The sequence below is a fragment of the Euphorbia lathyris genome, chromosome 1, assembly GCF_963576675.1.
Source record: "Euphorbia lathyris chromosome 1, ddEupLath1.1, whole genome shotgun sequence".
NCBI classification, from domain to species: Eukaryota; Viridiplantae; Streptophyta; class Magnoliopsida; order Malpighiales; family Euphorbiaceae; genus Euphorbia; species Euphorbia lathyris.
In genome coordinates, this window is record NC_088910.1 from 133226272 (window position 1) to 133250462 (window position 24191).

The 24191-nt window shown below is 36.0% G+C and overlaps 1 long non-coding RNA gene across 7 annotated transcripts; it reads right to left on the reverse strand.

Annotated features, from left to right (window-relative positions):
- Positions 1-14012: 14012 nt before the first annotated feature.
- Positions 14013-23786, reverse strand: LOC136211036 (uncharacterized). Of its 7 annotated transcripts, none has more exons than XR_010678298.1 (8): positions 23669-23786; positions 23382-23467; positions 23226-23300; positions 22551-22591; positions 21867-21911; positions 15091-15192; positions 14329-15014; positions 14013-14219 (listed from the first exon to the last, which is right to left on the reverse strand). It is a non-coding gene; the product is annotated as an uncharacterized lncRNA (long non-coding RNA). The 7 variants fall into 7 exon arrangements; XR_010678297.1 differs by having other exon boundaries at positions 14329-14469; positions 14706-15192; XR_010678294.1 differs by having other exon boundaries at positions 14329-15192.
- Positions 23787-24191: the final 405 nt, after the last annotated feature.

The window sequence follows — 24191 nt, forward strand, 5'->3', positions numbered from 1 at the left end:
GAACGACTCGAACGTTTGAAAACGTTGAGCAAACAGTTTCTATCTAAAAGCGTGATTAAGCACACAAGTCAATTTGTTTTGTACAAAACCGTTTAGTTAGGAAAACAATTCAAAACCTCATTATTCACAAAAACAATTTTAATTACAAGGTTCGCTTAATCCGTCGTTGGAACGAATTAAGGTTTTAAAATGTGATGTTTAGAAAGTGGTTTAAAATGATAAAAAAGCCTTTTATTTACACTTTAGGGATGTCTAAAAAACCTTAGCTTAAATAAACAAATCAAACTTTCTTTTTTGTGGTTTATTTTCCCTTTTTCACTCAATTATCCTTTATTTGAACATAATTACAACACTTACAAATTAAACCCAAATTCACCCAACCCAAATACTTTTAAAACATATATATATATATAGGAACCAAAAGAAAAATAAACATATATATATATATATATATATATGTTTTGGGTAAAGATGGTAATTATACCTATAGATTGAAAATGGGTTAATACACATATTTGCCCTTGTGTTTTCGCAGAAAAACAGATTTACCCTTAAATCAAATAAACCCACAAAACTATCCCTGAATTTTCCATAAACATGCAATTATACCCTAATCTGACGGAGCTGCTAAACGGCAATGACATCAAACCTTCTTGTCTCCAAAAAAAATTGGATGACGACAACCAAAATTCATTTGGTTTCTTATTGTTTTCTATTGCTATTGCTTTTGGATTAATTGGGAGGTTTAGACGCCATTTTATTAGGTTGATTGAGCTTTTATGAAAATGAATTTTGACCAATCTGTTCTTCTAACTTGCATTTAATCGAAATTGAATGTGCATTTTTTTTCTGTCTGTGATTGGTTGTTCTTTTCTGAAGTTTTTCTGGAGATAGGAAGGTTTGATGTCATCGCCATTTAGCAGCTCCGTCAGATTAGGGTATAATTGCAGGTTTATGGAAAATTCAGGGATAGTTTTGTGGGTTTATTTGATTTAAGGGCAAATCTGTTTTTCCGAGAAAACACAAGGGCTAATATGTGTATTAACCCGATTGAAAATAAGTGAAGAAATGATATATCCTATGATTATTAATATGTAAAATAGTAATGAAAATACTACTAGACACATTACACTTTTATTTTAATAAAACAAATGTAAAAAAAGAATGAACAAGGTTCATAAATAAGAAAATAACATTTAACCCCAAAATAGTTTTTTACATAATAACTATATGGAAATTAACTCACCTAAATGTACATCCCAATATCAATACCCAAAATAATATCTAATAACCCCAAAAGCATTTATTAATTATCCCAAATGGGCCAAGCAAATAATCCACAAAAATAATAACTAGATATAGCTTAAATGAGCTTAAAGAAAACCTATACATACATACATACATACATATATATATATACATATATATATATATTTACAAAGTTAGAATAATATAAATAATACCCAAACACAAAATGAGTAAATATATAATAAATAAGTATTAGTTATATACCCCCAAAATAATTTTAATAAAATAATTACATAATCACATATACATATACAAGGGACCAAATATCCAAAAGTTAAGAAAAGGGGCTTAAAAGAGTATTTTTAAAATTTCAGCAGATTTACCGACGGAAAATCCGTCGGTAAACTGCCTTTAGTGACAGAAAACGAATAATTACAGAACAGCTCCTATATTTTCCAGATTTATCAAAAAACATTAGATCTACTCTATTTTATCATTTTAGCCTCCAAACTACCCCAAATCGGGTCATGGTTTGTAACGGAGGATTCTAAAACGACGTTTTATTGAAAATAACGGTTCAAAACATTTATAAAACAACGGATCTACGACGTTTGGATCCCGAACTACCCTTGAATCGTGTCACGGTTCGTATTGGGATCCAAACGAAGTTTTTATTTCAAAACTAAAACCAAATACTTGTTCAAATGCAAAACCAAAAATTAACCTAACAAATCTAAACAATAAAAGTGTAAAAAAACAAATAAATAAATAGATTCAAACAATAAAAAGAGATGAATAAATAAATGGGTCTAGTTCCTCGGATTATTACCTCTCAATCGGTAATAGGGATGCCAAATCAAGTCGATTGATAGTGTTTTGAGTCGGATTATTTTTTTGGTTTTAGCTTCGTTCGGGTTTTTTTTCTCCCCCTTAATGCCTTGGGCTCCATCCTATTTATAGGCAAATGGAGCCCTAAACTTAGTTTATTTTTGGCTCCAAGCCAACTTGGAGCCAAAGATAAGCCAAATTAACCTAGGAAATTTCATGGAAATATACATGGCTAATTGCTATCATTACTATTGTTATTATTATTATTATCATTATTACTTATTTTAATTATTATTATTATTATTTGATTTTAATTAATTTTTTTTTTGTTTTTTTTTAAAATCCTAAACTAAAATTGCACTTGGCATTTGGCCAAGTGCAGCAAAATGCACTTGGCCGAATGCCAAGTGCAGGGGGCTCGGCCTGGGCGGCCCAGCCCCGTCACGGGCCGTCCAACGGCCCGTGACGTAAATACCGGCCCCCAACGGGGCCGCGTTTATATATACTAAAAAAATAAAAAAATGTTTAACTAAACAAAATACATCTAAAAATAACCAAAATCAATAACGATTTTCATCGAAAATGATTTTCGTCAAAACTGATTTTATAAAATTAACTTTTATAAAATCGATCTTTTTACAAAACCATATATATTTTTTGGATTGCTCGAATACCAAAATAAAACCCTCTATCGTCCCGAGACTTTATGAAAAATAAAATAAATAAGAAAAGGGCGTGAAAATACCCCGAACTCGGCGAGATGATTTAAGATTTCACTCGCGGAACCGATTCGCCCGTCATCTCGATTCGATTTCCGAATTCGATCAAACCGGTCTCCACGGTTCCTTCGAACAACGTTTTTTTTATTTATTATTTTTTTATTGACTCATTATTTATTTCAATCGACTGATTTGGATCCCTTTTTATAATTTTTCTTCATCGGTCCTCCGACCCCGGTGTCTACACTTGCTACAAATTCTTGACCCTGCATAGTCTAACAAAAGTTCTCACACACATAGCAACCCATAATTTCATGACCATTAGCTACAGTGATCCTTACAGGATCTATCACCTTCAAAACCGAGCCTAATGCTTTAGCCAGGGTAAGATCTAGAACATTAAAGGTGCTACCTGAGTCAATCAGTATGTGTAAGGCCTTCTTCTTGTAATTCCCCTTGAGCCTCATAGTTGCAGGAGCTGATTCAAGCAAACTGCCCATTGCACACAGGGAAATAGTGGGTATCTCCAATTCGTTGTCCTCCACTTCTTCTCCTCCTTCAGTATCTCCTTCTCCAGGGCATTCCTGAACTACGATCATGTGCATGTATTTCTTTTTGCACTGATGTCCAGGAATGAATTTGTCATCGCACCAAAAACACAGGTTCTTAGAGCGTTTGTCTGCTATTTCTGCTGTTGTCAATCGCCTAGTGGTAGGAGTATTTATAGGTCGAGGGTTGGTGTTTGGTGGCGGTTTATAGGGGCCATTTGTGAGTAATTTTGGGACTCCTGGGGTAGGAAGGAGGGGTGGCTTGGAATGGTTACCTTGAGTAGTGGGTATGGATGATGGAAAAGTAATCAATGGTTTGTTGTTAATGGATTTGCTGGGTCTGGTAGCTGTAAGGTAAGCATCTTGCAGTCGAGCTAATGCCTAAGCATGTTGCACAGTTTTGGGGCCTGCATCTGTAAAGGGTAGCTATACTCATCCTTAAGTGCGCTTAGGAAACAACTCAGCACGTACTCCTCCGGAAGGTTCACCTTATGGGAACAAGTATCAAAAGCTTCTATATACTCCAACAATGATCCTGTTTGCATTAGTCGCTTGAGATCTGCCATGGGATCTTCATAAATGCGCTCCCCAAATCGCCCTTTAACTGCAACTACATACTCCTCCCAGGGTGGCTCGTCCACTTTTCCTCTATTCTTCAAATAAGACTGATGCCAGTCAAGTGCCTTGCCTTCCAGATGCAGAGATGCAAGCTTAACACGAGTGCTAGCAGGGGTGGTATCAATCTGAAAAAATCAGTCGCAACGGAAAAGCCAGTTTTCCAGATCAGTGCCGTCAAATCGAGGAAACTCGACCTTGGTGAACCGGGTTGAGTTATGCTCTTGGTGGTGTTGGTCTGAGTTTTGCTTCAAGTTAACAGAGGAATTAGCATTAAGGGTGGTGGTGTTCATACCTATAATCAAGGTTTTGAGTTAGCTGATGATGGTGCCCTGCTGCTTGGAAAGGAGCTCTGAGAACGTTTGCTCTTGTTTTTTTGTTGTTTTCAACTATCATGCCTTTCACCATAGATTTGATGCTTTCTTCCATTTTTTTAAGCTCTTGAGCTCTGGTTTCAGTCATTTTGAAGGTTTGGATATGGCCGGATTGAAATCACAGGGGAGGAAAGAAACTCTGATACCAAATGATACCCAGAGAATTTCAGAGAGAAGAATAGAGAGAAGAATTCAAAGAGAGAGAGGAAGATTCTGCTATTTCATTTCTTAATTTGGGACAACACCCAACCCAAGGCTAAATAGCCGTTGTACAAAAGTGACGCAACACAGCTGCTATGTGTACAAACGTCTCTCTCCTCTAACTAACTTAAGAAACCAACAAAATAACAAAACGATAGTTCAAAGGCATAAAACGCAACAACAGTAAAATATTAAAACTTGACAAATAAAGTTAAACAGCAGAAGAATTGGTAGCAGCAATACTGCACACAACAAACTGATATAAGGGCTGCAACTTCTAGCGCAGCGGCTATAGGATAGGATAAGATTGAAAACGGGTCAAGTCAGATGTGGATTTGTGTACTTTTGTTAAGTATTGTGAATAGAAATATCTTGAATGAGAAAGTCAGTTTCGATGATGCCTGAGCAACTGTGATATTAGGGGAATGTTCATGTAACCTACAAGAGATTGTCCAAATTGTTGGATCTTGATGTGTTAAATCATTTTCATCAACTAGTTAATTAATTAAGATTTATGGAAAATGCATCAGATTCTTTAGGCATTTGGCAGCTTCATCTTAGAAGCAGAGTTAATGGAATCGGAAGAGAACAAATTGTGATGCTGCCTTTTATCCCCAATTGTACTGAGATACCAAGCAAGACAATGGGTTCGGGGAGATGTGCAAATCAGGTCTGAGTTTGTTCCTAATTCCTATTACTTCCTATTACTGACTATTTATTTGTTTCTCGATTTTTGGTAAATTACTAGGCATCTGCTCATGTAGTACTTGTATTTTTCTTGAGTCTTGAATGTTATATTTTATCACCACATTAGTTCTCTCTAGCTTTTAGAAGCCAGCAGACATATCCCCATTTAGGCATAGAATGAGCAGCGAAACTGACTTCTCTGCCTTCATGTATGAATATTAAAGATTTAAAAAGAGATACAAGAGACTTTATTTCTTCAGTAAGATCAATCATTAGAAAACTAGGATCAAACTGAGCATTGAGGGTATAAGGTACCAAAATAGGTGTATGGTTTTTGGGGAAGTATCAATTTACGCTCAACCTACAAAATAGCACCAATATAGGTTTAAGTTTAAAAAATGTACCAACTTAGGTCTCGATAACGGAAAGAGACATGTCATTGATATTACTCCAAGTTCTGTTAGTTGTACGTGGTGGGAGAAATAAGAACTTTACAGAGTAATAGGAATGGCGTGTCCAATCCGATATCAATGCCTAAATCGATACATTTTTTAAATGTTAAGTCTATATTGGTGCTATTTTATACATGAAACCTAAATTGATACTTCTCAAAAATCATAGGCTTATTTTGGCACCTTATCCCCTTGAATCACTAAGAGTGAATTGGAGGCTATTACCACACCCTTCATGAAACAATCTATAGCAATCCATTATAGAATGCTAACAACTCTGCTTTTTTTCCGGATTGACACAGTTAATCATCTGAAGAGTAGCGCTAATCATAACATGGCCCAAATAGTCTGGAGCTACCACCCCAACTGTACATTTCAGGCCATTTAACAGGAAAGTGGCATCACAATTGAATGTCACAAGCCAAGAAGGGCGCTAAATGCGAAAAGCATACGGGATAGAATTGGAGCTGCAAAAAACTATTTTTATGTTACATTTTATTGGAATTGAAAGCTGCCACAATTGATTTTCTTTGCACATGATCCAATTGAGTGACATGGATGGATTTTCTTATGATTTCTTTTGTACCACAAAAGCCAACAATAACACAAAAAAGCTTAAAATCCTCCTAATCTGTTTGGTCAAAAACCATTAGCCATCCATCCATATAATCTCTTCCACCCATTTTATAAACTTTCAAAGGAATGCTACTAAACTTCCACAACTCTTATTAAGAAAAAATCGTAAAATCCTTCTCATCTATTTAGTGATTAGCTTTTATTTCCAATGCTTTCTTTACTGACTAATTTTATGCAATTTCCAATTAACATGTTACTTGGCTCAAATTATATATGTAAATGAAAAGATATAGTTAATGTGTGATTATGTAGTTAATCATAGGTGGGGAAGAGGGTATACTAGGTTCGTCTTCAATTGATCCTTCTATAAGGAGAAACTCCGGTCAAATTACTAGTTCATGGAATATTTCTAAACAAAAGGGTCATGTTGCAAGTGATATACCCTTATTCAAAGATCCCATGGTAAGTTATTCAATCACAGTGCTATGCTTATGTGCTATGTTGTCAATTAGACATGGTCATTAGTTTGTCCTACTTTTGAAACTTGCTTCTACACCATCTTAAGATTGATTAGAAGCTTAATTAGATGTAAATTCCAAATGGCATGATTGAGATGAGTAAACAAACTATTAAGTAAGTTACTTAATTTATGTTCTCTGTGAGGGTAGGGAGTCACTACAAGAAATCCTTGTTTATGTGACAACTATTTAATTGTCACATAAATTGTTGTAACAAAAAGCATATTATTTGTGATAATAATTTTTTAATTATCACAAAAATATATTTTGTGACAATTTTTATAAAATTATCCCATATGGATAGATGAATTTGTAACAATAAATCTTTACTTGTAACTTAAATTTAGATGTGACAATTACAATTGTAACAATAAATATAACAAATGTTACAACTCATGTCTAGGCAACTCTATAGTATTTAATATTTGAGAGTTTGGAACCAACATATATTTCTATTGAACTTCAGGAAATTTATACAGAAATACAGACATCAGTTACAACTGACTTCCATAACTTCTCCTAAACCTATGCAATAACTAAATAACTTCTCCTGAATTCAAAATAATTAAATAAAACATTATCTCATACTAAATTAACTAAGACACATTTCCAACAAACTCCTTCTTGCCTTAGTATTTACAAAACCTTCTGGATGCTCAACAAAAATTTCTTCAAGAAGATAGCCATTTAGAAAGGCTGATTTAACATCGAATTGGTAAAGCTTCCATTCATTTTGTGCAGCCAATGCCAATAACATTCTGATGGTGTCCAAGCGTGCAATAGGAGCAAAAGATTCTGAAAAATCCACCCCAAAAACTTGACTGTACCCTTTATCAACTAGCCTGGCTTTGTGTTTGTTGACAGAACCATCAACATTGAGTTTGGTTCTGAAAACCCATTTAACTCCAATTTTCTTTCTATTTTGAGGCATGTCAACTAGCTCCCAAGTGTCATTCTTCTCAATCATACGAAGCTCCTCTTTCATGGCTTCTATCCATTTGTCATCCTTCTCGGCTTCTTTAAATTCCGAAGGGTCAAAAACAGCAACATTACTACTTTCATAGATATCAGATAGAGATCTTGTGCCATGAACAGGAACATCATCGATCTTTTCATCAAGAATCTGCAAATTTGTTGCTTCCGCCCAAAGACCTGTTGGCAATTCCTTTTCATGAAGCATGCATCTAGCCATCTTCATGACATTCTGATTCTTTCTCTCACTTACACCGTTCTGTTGTGGTGTGTAAGGTGTTGTAAGTTGATTGCTAACATGACTTGCTGGTATTGCTTGCTCATCCTCCATCAAATTCAAGGCAAAACTTTTGGCTTTCATCTTCACTTTAAACACATCTTTGCCCCTTGTATCCTTGATGAAGCACCACTTGTCTTCAAAAATAACTTTGAAGCCCTTTTCAACAAGTTGTCCAACACTAAGCAAGTTTTTATCAATGTCAGGCACGTATAAAACATCAGTAATATGTTTTACACCTGCTAAGCTTTCAATGCCCACTGTTCCTTTTCCTTTCACTGAAATAAACTCACCATTTCCAATTTTGACTTTAGAAATGAGAGTTTTATCTATTTCTGTGAAAAGAGTTTGATCGTTGGTCATGTGATTTGTGCAACCACTATCTATCAACCACGCATCACTGGAGGTGTTGTTAATTGCAAAACACGTTGCCACAAAGAGTTGCTCTTCATCTTGTTCTTCTGTAACTTTTGCGGCTTCACTTTGTTGTGATCTGCAAACCTTTTCCATGTGGCCCATATTACCACATTTCCTGCACTTGATGTCAGGCCGCCACCAGCATCTTTTTGCCATATGATTCATCTTCTTGCAATATGGGCAAGGTGTGCTCACATCATTTTTGTTATCACTGCTGAACTTGTTATTCTTCTTCTCCTTGTAATTTTTGTCTGTGCTGCCTCCTGAACTTTCCGTTTTGGCCTTGAAAGCACCCTCTACCATTTCTTCTTTTCTCATCATTCTCCTTTGCTCTTGAGCTTGTAAAGCATTAACTAATTCTGCCAAAGATATGTTTGACAGATCTTTAGACTCCTCCAAAGAAGAAATTTTAGACTCATATTTTTCTGGCAAAGTAACAAGGATTTTTTGGACAATTCTCTCATCAGAGAACTCCTTACCAAGCAGCCTGACTTTGTTAACAATGCCCAGCATCTTGTTAGAATAGTCTTTAATTGTTTCTGACTCCCTCATCTTCAGCATCTCAAATTCTCTAATCAAATTGAGAACCTGCATGTTCTTGGTTCTTTCATTTCCCTGGTACTCCTTCTTGATGTAGTCCCATATATCTTTTGCTGATTCCAGACTCATAATTCTAGTAAATATGGTGTTGGAAACAGAAGAAAAAAGACAGGCTTTAGCTTTTGACTTCCTTGTCTTTCTCTCCTTATGATTCTTTATCTGTGCCATTGTTGGATTTTGTGGAAGCGGAGCAACTTCATAATCTTCTTCTACAGCCTCCCAAAGATCCAATGCATCAAGATACACCTTCATTTTAATAGCCCAAGCTTGATAATTCTGGCCATCAAAAACTGGTGCAGTAACATGATTAAAAGAGACTGCATCTCCTTCCATTCTCACGGATCCCTCAAGATAATATGCTCTGATACCAATTTGTAGTATTTAATATTTAAGAGTTTGGAACCAACATATATTTCTATTGAACTTCAGGAAATTTATACAGAAATACAGACATCAGTTACAACTGACTTCCATAACTTCTCCTAAACCTATGCAATAACTAAATAACTTCTCCTGAATTCAAAATAATTAAATAAAACATTATCTCATACTAAATTAACTAAGGCACATTTCCAACAAACTCAATAGGGTGGTTAGCCGTTAATGGCTATGTAAATTGATACTTTATTGAAATTATTGTAATATAAAGAAAATTAATCATTTATATGTTAGTTATATATAGTTATTATATATATATATATGAATGTATTTATTTATTTTATTTATAATTAAACTAGTTATTATAAAAAATAATATATATATATCAAGTTTGGAAGAACCTACTGGAAATTTATTTCTGTAATTTCTTTTTACTTTTTATTTTTTATCTATCCTAGTCAAGAAACTCTTATTTTTATTTGTGCACATCAATAGGCCGATCATCCTAAGATGTGTGCCGCCCAAACTCGAGAGAAAAGTTCAATAAGGGGCGAATACATAACAGAATCAATGATCTATGGCTCAATGTAGAAAAATAATTGATCAAGAGTTTGATCCTTAAAAAAATGTAAAGTTTAGAGGTTTAATTATACTTTTTTTTCATTGATATATGGGAAAATTACAAAAATGGGTCAAATGGAAGGCTCATTTACATATTTAAAACATTTACTCAACCTACTACATAGACTGATTTTGTGTGACTTTTTCATAATACCCCTAATCTTCCCACTTCCCCTAACGTGAACGTTCTCTCCCCTCTTCTCCTTGGGTGCGCGAAATGGCTGTTGGCTCCTCCATTAATGATTCCAAGACTTCTGATCTTCCTCTCTTCCTTTAAATTGCACGAAATCTGCATCATTTCTCCAAATCAAAATGTATTTCTCTTTTTCCTCTCTTCATCTATTGATTCTGCAACTTCAAACAAAGCCATGGTTCTTCATCTTCCTGTTCCTGCTCGTTACTTGGTTTCTTTCTTCTCGTTACCATCAAAGAAATGGTTATTCTACGTTATTTCCATCGTTTTTGCCAGTTTATCATATTGTTATTGTCGCTTTTAAGGGTGAAAGGCGCGAAAAATGTAAGTATCTGGTGTTTTTTCTGCGTTTTTCCATGAATACACGTCGCGTAGTCGATGATTTCGTGAAGATCTGCGAAGAGAAAGAGCCTGAAACGTGACGATCTACTTCGCGAATCGATTAGTTCGTGAAGTCTGTGAGTAGAAAAGTTCATGATTTCACTCGCAGACTCCGCGAAAGCATCGATATGCGACGTAGATCGTCATATTTTAGACCTCGCATACCTCACGAAAACATCAATGAGCGAAGTAAAATCATCTCTTTCCCTGCACATTTCTATTCGCATGCTTCGCTAATCCTCATTTCGCGAAGCCAAAATCGTCTTTTTCCCTGCCTAACACAATTAATTTTTCCTGAAGGTGGTTGATTACATAACATCCCTTTCTAGAAGGTAGCGTCCTCGGATGTAGGGGAGATGACTTTCCTTCCTGTATATGGATTAACTTGCCTCAAGATTGGCACATTCACTTTGAAATGATTGGTTAGGAGAGATTGTGCCAATCTTGTTGTGCACCATGGGACACGTCCATCCCAAAAGGTCTGGACTTCCATTTCTCATCCCAAAAGGTCTAACTTCCTATAGAGAGAGAAATTTCCGTCCAGATTAGTCAGGTTCACTTTGACGTGATTTGTTAGGAGTTTATTGTGACAATCTTGTTGTAAATTTTGATAATGTTATGATTTTAATGTTGTTATTGTGGCAATCTTGTTGTAAATTTTGATAATGTTATAATTTTAATGTTAGAATCCGTTGTTGTTTGGCATTTTTGGTTATATACCACTTCGCGAATTAACTTCAAAACACATCCAGCCTTCGCATATGCTAATTAAATTCATCAACTAAACCAAACATTAGCTTCGCAGGCTTCGCATATGCTAATTAAATTCATCAAGTAAATCCAAACATTAGCTTCATAGGCTTCGCATAAGATCGAGTCTGCGAAGTCAGACGGGATGGAGACAGACTCGCGTAAATATTGAGGGTATTGTGGGAAAGTCAAACAAAAACAGTCTAGATATGTAGTAGGTTGAGTAAATGTGTTAAATATATAAATGGGCCTTCCATTTGACCTAGTTTTGTAATTTACCCTTAATATATTAGTAGAATAGTTAGTTATAGCAATCAATATTTTCGACATTTTATGTAATATTATGTTAAATGCTTTTTTTGGATTTAGTTGTAAAGTTTTGAAGTTCAGTTGCAATTTTTGAACGACGTGGGAAGTTAGTAATTATGTTTAAAATAGGCACGTCTACGCTTAATCTTAGGGATGTATTAAGCTATTCTCTTATTTCCTCTTATATTCTCAATTATATATACAAGAGATAAGGTGTAAAATAATTGACACTTAAGAACAATTTTATCTATGACATTTAATATGGTGCAATTTTATTCTTAAAGTCAATAATCGAGAACATTTTTATTTATAATGTTGACAAGTCAGATAAACTAATAAATAATTCATCAAATTGTATCTTTTTATTCATAAATCTTGTTGTTTCTACATGAAAAATGTCATTTTGTCACTTATTAGTACTAAATCATAAATATATAAATACACGTGTGAAAAAAAATCAAATAATTATATTGTGTTCGGTACGACTTGGGTAAATAAAATACAAATATTTTATCGAATTTGACAATGTTAATCTCTATATCTGAAATTTATCAAATTTGTCAATGTTAGTAGTAAAATTACTCTTGATTTCTAATATTAGAAGTAAATTATAATATTTTAAACAGTAGGAGTAAAATTACTCTTAACTACCAAAGTTAGGGGTTTTGTACATTATTCCGTTGCATCTAAAAACTATTAAAATATACTGATTTTTTTTTATAGAATATCAAAATAGTTTTATCACTAGCATTATAAATGGCGTAGTTATATAAATTAATACTAGTATGAACACCCGTGCTATGCACGGGATTGGGATAAACTATAGTGTTATATATTTTAATGGATAATTTTTACCAAATTAAATTTGGTTATAAAAAAATACAATATTAATTTGTACTATATATTTAAAATTTTAAATGATAAAAATTCAAATGAAAATTGGAAGTATTCTGAAATCAAAATTTATTTTCTTATTTTTTCCAATTTTAGAGATGTAAATATTTTTAATTTAAGCAGTTATATTCATGTACTTGTAAAAGAAAATGAACTCGAGTAATTTCATTATATTTAATGTAAAATCATTATATTTTATTAAACACTTTTTTGAAAACTACATTATGAGTATAATTACATGGTTTGCCTTGTCACTAATAAGAATTTTTAATCCCGTTCTACTTTTAACTCTTGAAACTGCAACATATAGTTGTCCATGGCTAAAAATCGGACCTGGAAGATATAAGCCGACATGTGAAAGTGATTGCCCTTGACTTTTACTTATTGTCATGAATCTTATCATCTACACTTCACATGTGCGTCAATTGGTGCAAAATAATGAACAAAAATATCTGTGTTTTATAATAGTGTCTGAAATTGACCCAAATTACTAACGTTAAAGGTAAAATTGCTCTTGGCTACAAACGTTAGGGGCAAAATTGCACCATTTTAGACGTTAGGGGTAAAATTGCTCCTGATCCAAAACGTTAGAGGTATTTTTGCACCTTAACTCTATTCCTTTTACTATAGCTTTTGAACTTCCATAAATATAATTTACCTTGTAACTTTTTTAAGGATAATTATCAAATTTAACCTCAATGTTTTAAGAGAACTGCATATGTAACGTACAAAATGGTACAAATATAACCCTAACATTTTCACATAAGATCAATTTTAGCGATGCGTTTGCATAAATTTGAAACTATTACTGCTTTGAACTTCCATAAATATAATTTACCTTATAATTTTTTTATGATGGTCAAATTTAACCCCAATTTTTTTAAGGGAAATGCATATGTAACGTACGAAATGATACAAATATAACCCTAACATTTTCACGTAAGATCAATTTTAACAATGCGTTTGCAATAATTTGAAATTATTACAGCTTTTGAACTTCCATAAATATAATTTACCTTATAATTTTTTTAAGGATAATGGTCAAATTTAACCCAAATGTTTTAAGGGAAATGCATATGTAGAATAGGAAATAGTACAAATATAACCCTAACATTTTCTGATTTTTGTTTTGATGATGTGGTGACATAAATTCCAGTTTTTGTTCTTCTTCGTAACCAGACCCTATTGAAAATAGTTATTGCGGCTAAAAATGATAGTCCAAAGAAGTGGTTATGTATTGACAATATTCACATTGTTAACTTCGTAGGCTCTGTTGTTGTTTAGGTGAATTCATTGGCTTCATGCACTTAAGAATGATAGTCCAAAGAAGTGGTCTGATATCTTATTCCTTAGACTAAGTCCATATTTATTGGATCGACTCCAATTCATTTCAGCAAGGTGGTAGAATAATGCTTGAGAGAGGCTGATATTCCTCTTCAAGTTGCAATTGGGTGTTAGATAAGCAATAATATTATACTTAATTCACAATTTTAGTTCAATTCTCATACAATAATAGTACATAATAGCAAATCATAAGGTAATTGTACTTTCCTATAAAAAAAATAACAGTACTTAAATGGCCATGTAATTCCATTTTTTTATGTTCTGTGAGGACACCTTCTGATACTGTTGCCTCATTTCTTCTGATACAGAGTAGTTACCTGCATGTAATTGAGACAATAAGAGGCAAAAATTAGGAAAATTACAAAACTAAAAATCATTAAAATTGTAGAAAATGAAAACATGAAAAAATATTGAGAGAAACCTAACATTAATAGAAGAGTATCCCCAAATATATTGAAGTCATGGTAGATCCAATGCATATAGGAAAAACAGAGGAAGTAATTCAACTATAAAAAAAAGAAGGAAGCCGAACAACTGAAATATGATTGCAATTTCTGCATCAAGTTCCTGCAATTTTGAGCATAAAAAGACATATATCCTCTGGCATTAGATCAATATGATTGCAAAGAGAGGTTACTATATTTAGAGGATCTTTAAGCATTAGGCCTTTAAGTGATCTTTGAAGATCAGAATGTGCAGGAATTCGCATTTAGAGGATCTTTAAGCATTAGGCCTTTAATTTGTGAAAGTTGAAAAGAATTTACACATTTAGAGTTGAAACCAATAGAAAAACTGCATTTTACCTGTATGCAAGTTCCATCCAATATATTCTCAAAGACCTCCCAGAATATAAGTGAGTAGGTGGAATACTTCCTTCATTAGAGCATACTGATACTGATACAGCCTCATAAAGAACAAATAGAGAAAAATCGGTTGTAAAGAAGAAAGATTATGAAATAGAAAACACTTATAATAAAGCACAGTGAAAACCATAAATGAAAACTCTCATATTTACATCCACTTCAACCCAAAGGATTTAAATTACTATGGTATGCATTTTCAAGAAATGCTGAAATTTAAAGAATTTTTTTTATTAGCCTTTTAGCTTGTACCTAATTGCAGAAACATACAATGTCAGATCAATATGTTGAGAACTAAATCAATAGGGAAATGGATTAGGCCAATTACCTTTCAGATTATACGCAAATCTTTTTGAAACTCAGTGCTTTCACTCTTTTGTGAAAGTTGTCCTTGCAACTAAAATTCACCTCACCGTAGAGAATGATGAAACTGTTCACAATAATTAAGATTTCTTCATGACTATATATGATAGAGAAGAGATGGTTAATTATACTTGCGTAGCTTATCAAATCCTTCACTCCAATAGTCAATGAAATACCTGACATGGTAAAAATCAGTTTAGTAAAAATAATACATTTAGGAAATAGAAAAGGATATTAAAAATATAGAATGGAAAGAGTTGAAAACATGAAAGTAGATGTCCCAACTCATGGTAACAAATTTTTGAGAGGGGAAATGAAAAAAGATTTGTAGTGTCAAATGTTGGAAACTTAAAATTATAGCAAAGCAAGATGGAATACCATGTTAAACTGAATCATTAAAAAACACTGTATGACATAAAATGTAAGGATCAAAACTGGAAGGGTTTAATGCTGAGACTTTTTGAGAATCCAAACTATTTTAGATATGCCTAATAGGATTTTGGAAGAAGTATACTTATCCATAGTTGATGAACACAATGCTTTTAGTCAACAAATTAACACGTCCTTGCACAGAAACACATTGTCTATATCTTATTAATTTGTAAATGCTTATGATAAAGAACAACACATTATCTATATCTGTTAAGATGGAAACCCTAGCCGCTCCTCCCTGCGGCCGCCGCGTCTCTTGCGGTTCTTCTTGCGGCCGCCGCGCGCCGATCTCCTTACCATGGCAGACCCTCATCATCAATCACTTGATTCCTATGTTGGAATCAGAGTTCTCTTCAATCCAAAACTGCGATTTGATACCGCAATTGCGCAGACGCCTACTTCGCATCAACCGGTTCTTAAGCCTATCTCTTATGCTACGGCCCTCCAGAAAAACGTGGCTCCTAATCCAGCCTCTTCGGCTACGGTGACAGACATTGGAGGGATTAAGACGATCCGGATTTCTCAAGCGGCATATGACAAACGGATCGCTCTATGTGCTTTTTCGTTGATCAGACGAATTGTCTTGAATAAAGGGGACAAACCTTGGAAAGTTGCTGATTTGAAAGATACTCTCTCCAAAACATGGGGACTCAGGGAGAATTGGAGGCTCATCTCTATTGGAAGAGGCTATTTTCACGTCTTTCTTGAATCTCAGGAGGCCAAAAGCTTGGCGCTTGGGAAAGGGATTGTTCATATCAAGCCGGGAACTTTTCGTTTACAGCGATGGGTGCCAGATTTTGATCATTTGGCGGAGAAAGCGACTAATGCTCAGGTATGGGTTCGTTTATATTCTTTGCCTTGGGAGTATTGGGATGCACAAATATTAGCGGACATTGCTAAGGGCATTGGGGGCTTGATCAGATTTGATAAAACAAACCTGGAAGGGGATTTTGGTCATTACGCTAGGTTGCTGCTTGATGTGGACTTAGCTAATGAATTGCCTGTTAAACTGGGGATTGAGCGTAACGGGAAGCAATTATGGATAGAGGTGGTTTATGAGAGGTTACCGAGTTTTTGCAAGGTTTGCTCGTGTATCAGGCATATGGCCTATGATTGCAAAAGAAATAAAAAACCGGCAATAAGAGGGGTAAAAAAGGCTCAGGGGAATAGTGAAGTGGAGAAGCAGACTAAAGTTGCCTCTCATCGTGAATCTGTTCCGGACAGGCCGGCACATGTTGACTATGTAATTCCGGTAACAGGGATAACTAGCAGAATCATATCAGACCTTCATCCTGAAGTTCAGGTCCCTCAACCAGCAAAGGAAACTAAACGTGCTATGGAGGCTTTTGTCTCTGGAAGTCCGTAAGTAAGTGATGATGAAAGAGTTTTCTCATCCCCTGATCGGCCGTCTTCCCCTGGTAATGACAACATATCTGATATGAATACTGATATGAGCACCCCGCCCGTCTCATGGGCCGATATCGCAGACGAAGAGGAGGAGCACTGGCAGACCGTGGCTTCTCGGAAAGGGGGGCGTAGTAAAAATGTGGTGAATTCTCTTGCTCAACCTCGCGTTCGCCGGGTCAGTAAAATTCCTATTAGATTTAAATGAATGTTCTTTTCTGGAATTGTAGGGGTATACTGAACTTAGATACCCAGAGATATCTCACTAATTTATGTTATCTTCATAAACCGGATATTCTGTGCCTAGCGGAGCCTATGGTTGCTTTCCAGTCGGTTCCTTCCAATTTTTGGAGAAGGCTGGGCTTTACTCTGATTGCATCTAATTTAAGGGATCCACAATCCTTATGGGTTTTAATCTCTGACAGGCTGGGGGACGCTTGTTCCGTCAGCTTCTGCCATGATCAATTTGTGCTTGTGAAAGTTCTGGTGAGGGGAATCTCTCAGTTTGTTTGTGTCGTGTATGGCAGTGTGTGGGCAAACCGTAGGAAGGATTTATTTCAGGCTATTCTAGAGCAAAAAACAAATTTTCCGGGAGCTTGGTTAGTCCTGGGAGACTTCAATGCAGTTCTGGGGTCTCATGAGAAGACGGGTAGAGCCCCTGGTAGACGGTCATGTCAGGATTTTTGCAACTTTATTGATGAGGGTTTATTCATTGATGGTCAGGTGTCTGGTAATTTTTATACATGGAATAATGGCAGGTCTAGCTCCTCTATAGTCGATTGTCGATTGGATAGAGTGCTTATCTCACCAGAGTTATCAGATTTTTGGGGTTCTTTTAATACCACGGTTTTGGTAAGGCATCACTCGGATCATTGCCCATTACTGTTCCGCTGTGATAGCTCGCCTCCCTTAATGTCGAGGTTTCGTTTCCAAGGTATGTGGGTCACGCACCCAGGGTTACGAGATGTTATTTCAGATTTTTTGGAGCGGCTATTTTCCCCGTCTTCCTCCTATGCAACTGCTTGGGTTAAAACTCAGACTTCTGCGGCCTATTCTGAGGAAATGGAATCGAGAGGTCTTTGGCTGTCTAGATGAGAACATTGCAAAGGCTGAAACTGAACTGGGGCGAGTTCAATCTGACATTTCTTCAAATGGCTTTTCATCTGATCTTAATCACCAGGAACTAGAAGCTCATGCTCACCTGGACTCCGCTCTTCATAAAAAAAGAGATTTATCTCCGTGAAAAAAGTAGAGTCAGATGGTTAAACGATGGGGATAGAAACAGCACCTTCTTTCATAGGGTTGCTTCTGCGCGGAAAGCAAGCTCGGGCATAACTGCTTTGTAAATAGATGGGGAATTAGTCACTGAAGCTGCACAGATTGCCTCTCATGTTAGTGATTATTACATGAATCTTTTTCGAGCGACAGAGAATATTGAGAGAAATTTGGACATTGTTCTTGATGTCGTCCCTCGCCTGGTTTCTGACATGGATAATGCTTCTCTAGTTCGCTGCCCGGATCGGGAGGAGATCAAACAAATTGTTTTCAGTTTGGATAAAAGCAGCTCTCCAGGGCCCGATGGTTTCACGGGTTGTTTTTATCAAGCTTATTGGTCCATCATTGGTTCTGATGTTTGTAGAATGGTGGAAGCTTTTTTCAGCACTGGGACTGTTTTGCCGGGGATTAATAGCAGCATTATGACTCTTTTGCCAAAAGCTCCGAATCCTATAACTATTGATCAGTATCGTCCTATAGCCATGAGCAATTTCTCCTACAAAATTATTTCTAAAATTCTCGCTAACAGATTGGCTGGAATTGCAGGTTCGATTGTATCTGACAATCAATTTGGTTTCATTCCGGGTCGTAGCATTCATCAATGCATTGCTATTGCCTCAGAAGGTACTAACATGCTTAAAAAGAAATGTTTTGGGGGATCTGTGGCTTTAAAGGTGGATATCCGAAAGGCGTTTGATACGCTTGACTGTACTTTTTTGTTAACTGTCATGAGGGCTTTCGGTTTCTCTTCTCAATTTCAGAGTTGGATTTCCAATATCTTAGCTTCTGCAAGGGTATCTATTTTGACAGGTGGGACTACTACTGGATACTTCCATTGTTCTAGAGGGGTCAGGCAAGGAGACCCATTATCGCCTATCCTGTTTGGTATCGCAGAAGACTTCTTAAGTCGCTTGTTTTGGCACTTAAACAACTCGGGCCAGCTAAGACCCATGATGTACTCTCGAGGTAATGGTTTCCCCACTCACCTTCTCTATGCGGATGACGTCCTCATTTTTTGTGCGGCTTCAGTTGATAACTTCCAGGTTATTCAGAACACTTTTAACCTCTACAGCTCTCTGTCTGGGCAGCATATCAATTGGAACAAATCTAATGTTTATTTCAGCAGTTCAATAGGGACGAGGCGGGCTGGTGTCATGGCTGGAATCCTTGGGGTTTCGATTGGAGCGGTTCCCTACTCATATTTGGGAGTTCATCTCTTCTGGGGTGCCCCGAAAGCTTCGGTGTTGCGCGGCTTGTCGGATAGAATTATCGCAACATTTGCTAGATGGAAAGGCAATTGCCTTTCGATGGCGGGTCGGCTTGCCTTGGTTAAATCTGTCATAACTGGTCCATTTATTCATTCTTTCACTATTTATAAATGGCCTGCCTCTCTCTTATCCCATTTGAAGCGTTGTATGCGGAATTTCATTTGGACCGGCTCCACGGAAAGTCGGAAGTTAGTTGTGGTTTCCTGGGATATCTGTTGTCGCTCGATCAAGGATGGGGGCATCAGTTTAAAAGACCTGACAATTCTTAATTTTGCGCTACTTGGCAAAATGGCCTGGGGTCTAATACAGGATAATTCATTATGTTTTAACTTGTTGCGCTCTCGCTTTCTCAGCTCCAGAGGTCGGCCCAGGAACTGGATAGTGAATTCCTCAATTTGGGCTTCTGTTCGAATGGTTCATGCGCTTTTACTGACTCAATGTTTTTGGTGGATTGGGCAGACCTCCACTCTTAATTTTTGGCACGACTTATGGATAAAGCCTTCAATCGCAGATTCAGAAGGGGTGCAGATACGAGATACAGGGCTTGAGAGTGTTGAGGATTACTTGGCGGGGAATTCCTGGGGCGAACTGCCTGATCTACCGCCGGAAGTCTCGTCTCGCATTCGGAATATTAGCCGGGGGAGAGATATGGAGGATAGATGTGTTTGGGAGCTTTCGGTTAATGGTTTATTTACTGTGAAGGACTTTTATAGCTGGCATTTTAATGTTACTGCTGTTCCGAATTGGAAAATCTTCATTTGGAGTCCGTCTATTTTACCATCTCACTCTTTTGTTTGTTGGAGAGCCTCACTCGACGCCTTGCCAACACACGATAGGCTTCAAATGCGTGGAATTCATGTTATTTCTCGCTGCTACTTATGCTCTATTGATGTTGAAACTATTGAGCATTTATTTACCCGCTGCTCTTTCTCCCGTCAGTTATGGATTGGGGTGAGCTCGCTTTTTGGCAGAACAGTTAAGACTGACGGCACAGTTCAGGATCTTTTAGATTCACCAGCTTCACAGAAATTCAGTTCGCAAATTAAAGTGTTATGGGCAGCTGCAATAGTTAACGGATTCTGGATCATTTGGAACTTACGGAACAAAAAATTATTTGAGGATGAACAGCCGTGCCTTTTCTTAGCGCTAAGACGGATGTGGCAATCTATTAGAGAAGCGTCACGTTGTTCAATTGGATATATGTGGAACTCTATGGTTGAATCCCAAATTCTAAATCAACTTGGTATCCCCAAGCGTCTTCCAAAATCTCCGAAGATCATTCTGGTTCGTTGGCAGCCGCCTCCAGCCCACTGGATAAAAGTCAATACTGATGCTTCAGTAATGGGCTCTCCTGGTCCTACAGGTTGTGGTGGAGTCTTCCGTAATTCGACTGGTAATTTTTTGGGAGCCTTCACTTTTCCGATTGAGTCGAGCTTCTCCTTTCTAGCTGAACTACAGGCTGCAATTTGGGCGGTAAAGGTTGCTGCTATACATGGGTGGACCAATTTATGGCTTGAAAGTGACTCAGCTTATGTCGTTCATCTCCTCCGAACCAAATCTCTCTCGGTTCCTTGGTCCATTCGTCAGGAATGGCTTCAATGCGTGGAAACTCTTCATTCGTTAACTTTCGTGGCTTCTCATGTCTACCGGGAAGGGAACCAGGCAGCCGATTCGCTTGCTAATTACGGAAGAACAGCTTCAGATTATGAGTGGTGGAGCGCTGCTCCTAATTTTTGTATTCCTTTTTTATTTTGCAATTTCAGTGGCCGGCCTGCTTACCGGTTCACCTGATTTTGGTTTTTCTTTTAGTTCTATATCTGTAACGATTTTTTGCTTTTCTTTTTAATAATATCGGTTCGTGGTTAGGTTCTTTCGGGGGTGCCAACATAGTTGGGATGTCCGTATTCCTTTCCCGTACCTGCCTTTACTAAAAAAAATCTATATCTGTTAATATATTTTCCTTTTCAATTTTCAATCAGGAAAGCAGAACAGAATCAAGTGAATAAATGGCAATTCAACTTGCATCCATAATTGGGAAAAAATTATAGAAATAAAAGATAACATATGCATAGAGTGAGAGTTGTGACAAAAAAAAACCGAAACATTAGAATGTAGAAAAATCAGAAATCATCAGGAACTTAAAGGATTGAAATTAAAATATAGCACACCAGAAAACGCTAACTCGAAACAGAGCCTTAAACATTGAAAATGTGCATAAATTGGGAAAGTAAGAACCTTGGAGTTGTAATAATAAGAGTAGTTAATGGCAAACAAAAAAATTAATGACTCTGATTATTTAGTAAATAGTACAATAACAATTAACTGGGTTCAGAGGGATTCGAAAATAAAAGAGAAAACTGACCTTGCTTGGATTTTTGAAATCTGGCATGAATGGTGCTTCTCCCTTCTGCAATGAAAAAGAACAAATTAGAGAGTTGGGGGTTAAGAACCCATCGGAGAACAATTTTAAAGGAGAAATAAAAAAAAGAAAAAATGGGTTTTGGCAGACGCAGCTAAGAAGAACCAAGAAGACAGTGAGTGAGGGTGATCCACATCAATTATAATAGAGAAATTTAAAAAAAAAAGTAAAATTCGTTATTTTAGAGCCAATGTCGCAGAGATAAACAAAACATACAAAATCTCAAAAATTCCTTGAAATGATAGTCAGCTTGAATGAAATGACACATCAAATTTCTGCCAAATCCCAGCAAAACTTCACCCTATCCCTCACCAAAACCAAGAACCACCAAAGTTGCAAAGCTCTTACTTAGAAATATTTTATTACTTTCCTCTCTAACAAAATGTTTACTTGCAATAATATCTAATGCTAGAGATTGATAGAGAATTTTCCAACTTTTTCTACAGAGACAACTAAATTAATGAAAAAAAAAATCCAGAGATTCAAAAGGAAAAGACCCCAACAAATTAGCTCGTCGAAGAAACCCAAACCCAAATCCAATTAAACCAAACCATAAGCAAATGTAAATGCACAAAAAAGTGAAACCTTACAAATTGATATAAATCACAATTGACAGACTTACAATACCTGCATTACGCCAACTACTGATGGAATCTTCCCTTCCAACCCTGTGTTTCATCAACCAAGCAATAATTCAAACGTCTATTCAAGCAAATGTACTAACATCTGATATTATCTTTGAATTGTGCTCGGCGTGCATTATTTCCACACACAGAAAATCATTAATTTGCAAACTGATTAACAGTATCAGGGAAGGGAAATAGTTGGTGACCATCCAGCCCCAAGTTAGAGAGTGGCCAAAAGCTAGAGAGAACTCTTTTCCATGTTTAATAATCTTCAAAATGACCAAGTTGTCTGTTGATCGAAAGTTAATAAACAATATTGCAAGGTTTCATTAAGCAAATAAATTTTGAAAGCCATTAGAACCTAAATTATCAATTAACAGGACAACAATAGAATAGAGGGTTAGGGAAGGGATCGCACAGAAATTGGGAAACCTACATAAAACCAAAAAAAAAATCAAAGGAATAGTGAAATCGTGGAAGAAAGGAGAGATAGCAAGGAAAAATTGGAGGCAAATAAATTTAAGGAAACAGAGAAGTAGTTGTGGAAGATGGAGTTAGAGTGAAAAAGACATAATTAAATAAGAAGTTAGAGAATTTAAAGATGCATCTGCTATGAAACCTGCTGCTTCAAACAATCCCTATCAAGTACCAAAATCTCAACTTGATTACAGCTAACCTATTTAGAAGTATGAAGATGAAAGGTCCGGTTTTCCATCAGAACCGATCGGCCAAGTAACTCCATGGATGAAACCTAAAAACCATAAAAATTAAAAAATAAGAAGAATTTTCATGGGTAACAAATTGAGTCTGAAATCAAAATTAGAAACTTTACCTCTTCAGGAGCTGCAGATGGAGATTAGGGTGTGAAAACCATAAATAGAACCTTCTGGCATCCAGATGGAGGGACCAATTACAGATCTAAAAAATTATAGCAGCCAATATACAACAAACCTTGATTAGAGAAAGAAAAGAACAGAAAGAAGAAGACGCAAATCAGAAAAATAAAAAATAAAAAGATAAAGGAAATGTTAACCATGAAGATCATGTTCATATCCCTAATTAGAGAGTGGTTTAAAGGCGAAAAAGAAGTTACGAAGAGAAAGGGAATAAGATGTGTACAGTTTTGTGTGAGCGGAGATTGAGGGAGTGAGGAAGATCGTGTAAGAACTGTAAATGGAGAAGATGAATTTGAAGAAAAAAAAATCTCAAAAATTCCTTGAAATTCCTTGAAATGACACGTCAGCTTGAATGTAAGCTGTTTTAAGTATAGTAATAGATTTGCAAATTGAATCAATTTTATCCTTAGTTACAATTTTTTTTTTTTTTTTTGATGAACAGAACCTTATATTACGAAACAAACCAATCACAATCGTTTTGAATATAAGAAGAAACACACAAAGGAAAATCTTCTATAAGAATTTCCAACTGAGAAAGAGAGCTAGCCCAAGCTGCTAAATTATGCGCTACCGAATTAGCTTGCCGCCTCTCATGAACAAAATCAATTGACAAAAATGATTTTGCCTCCTCCAGAATATCCCCAATAATTACTCCCAAAGAGTTAGCTATAACCTGATCACCTCTTATCAATGTGATCGCAGATACAGAGTCAGAAGCCACTGATAAAGCAGTAAATCCACAATCA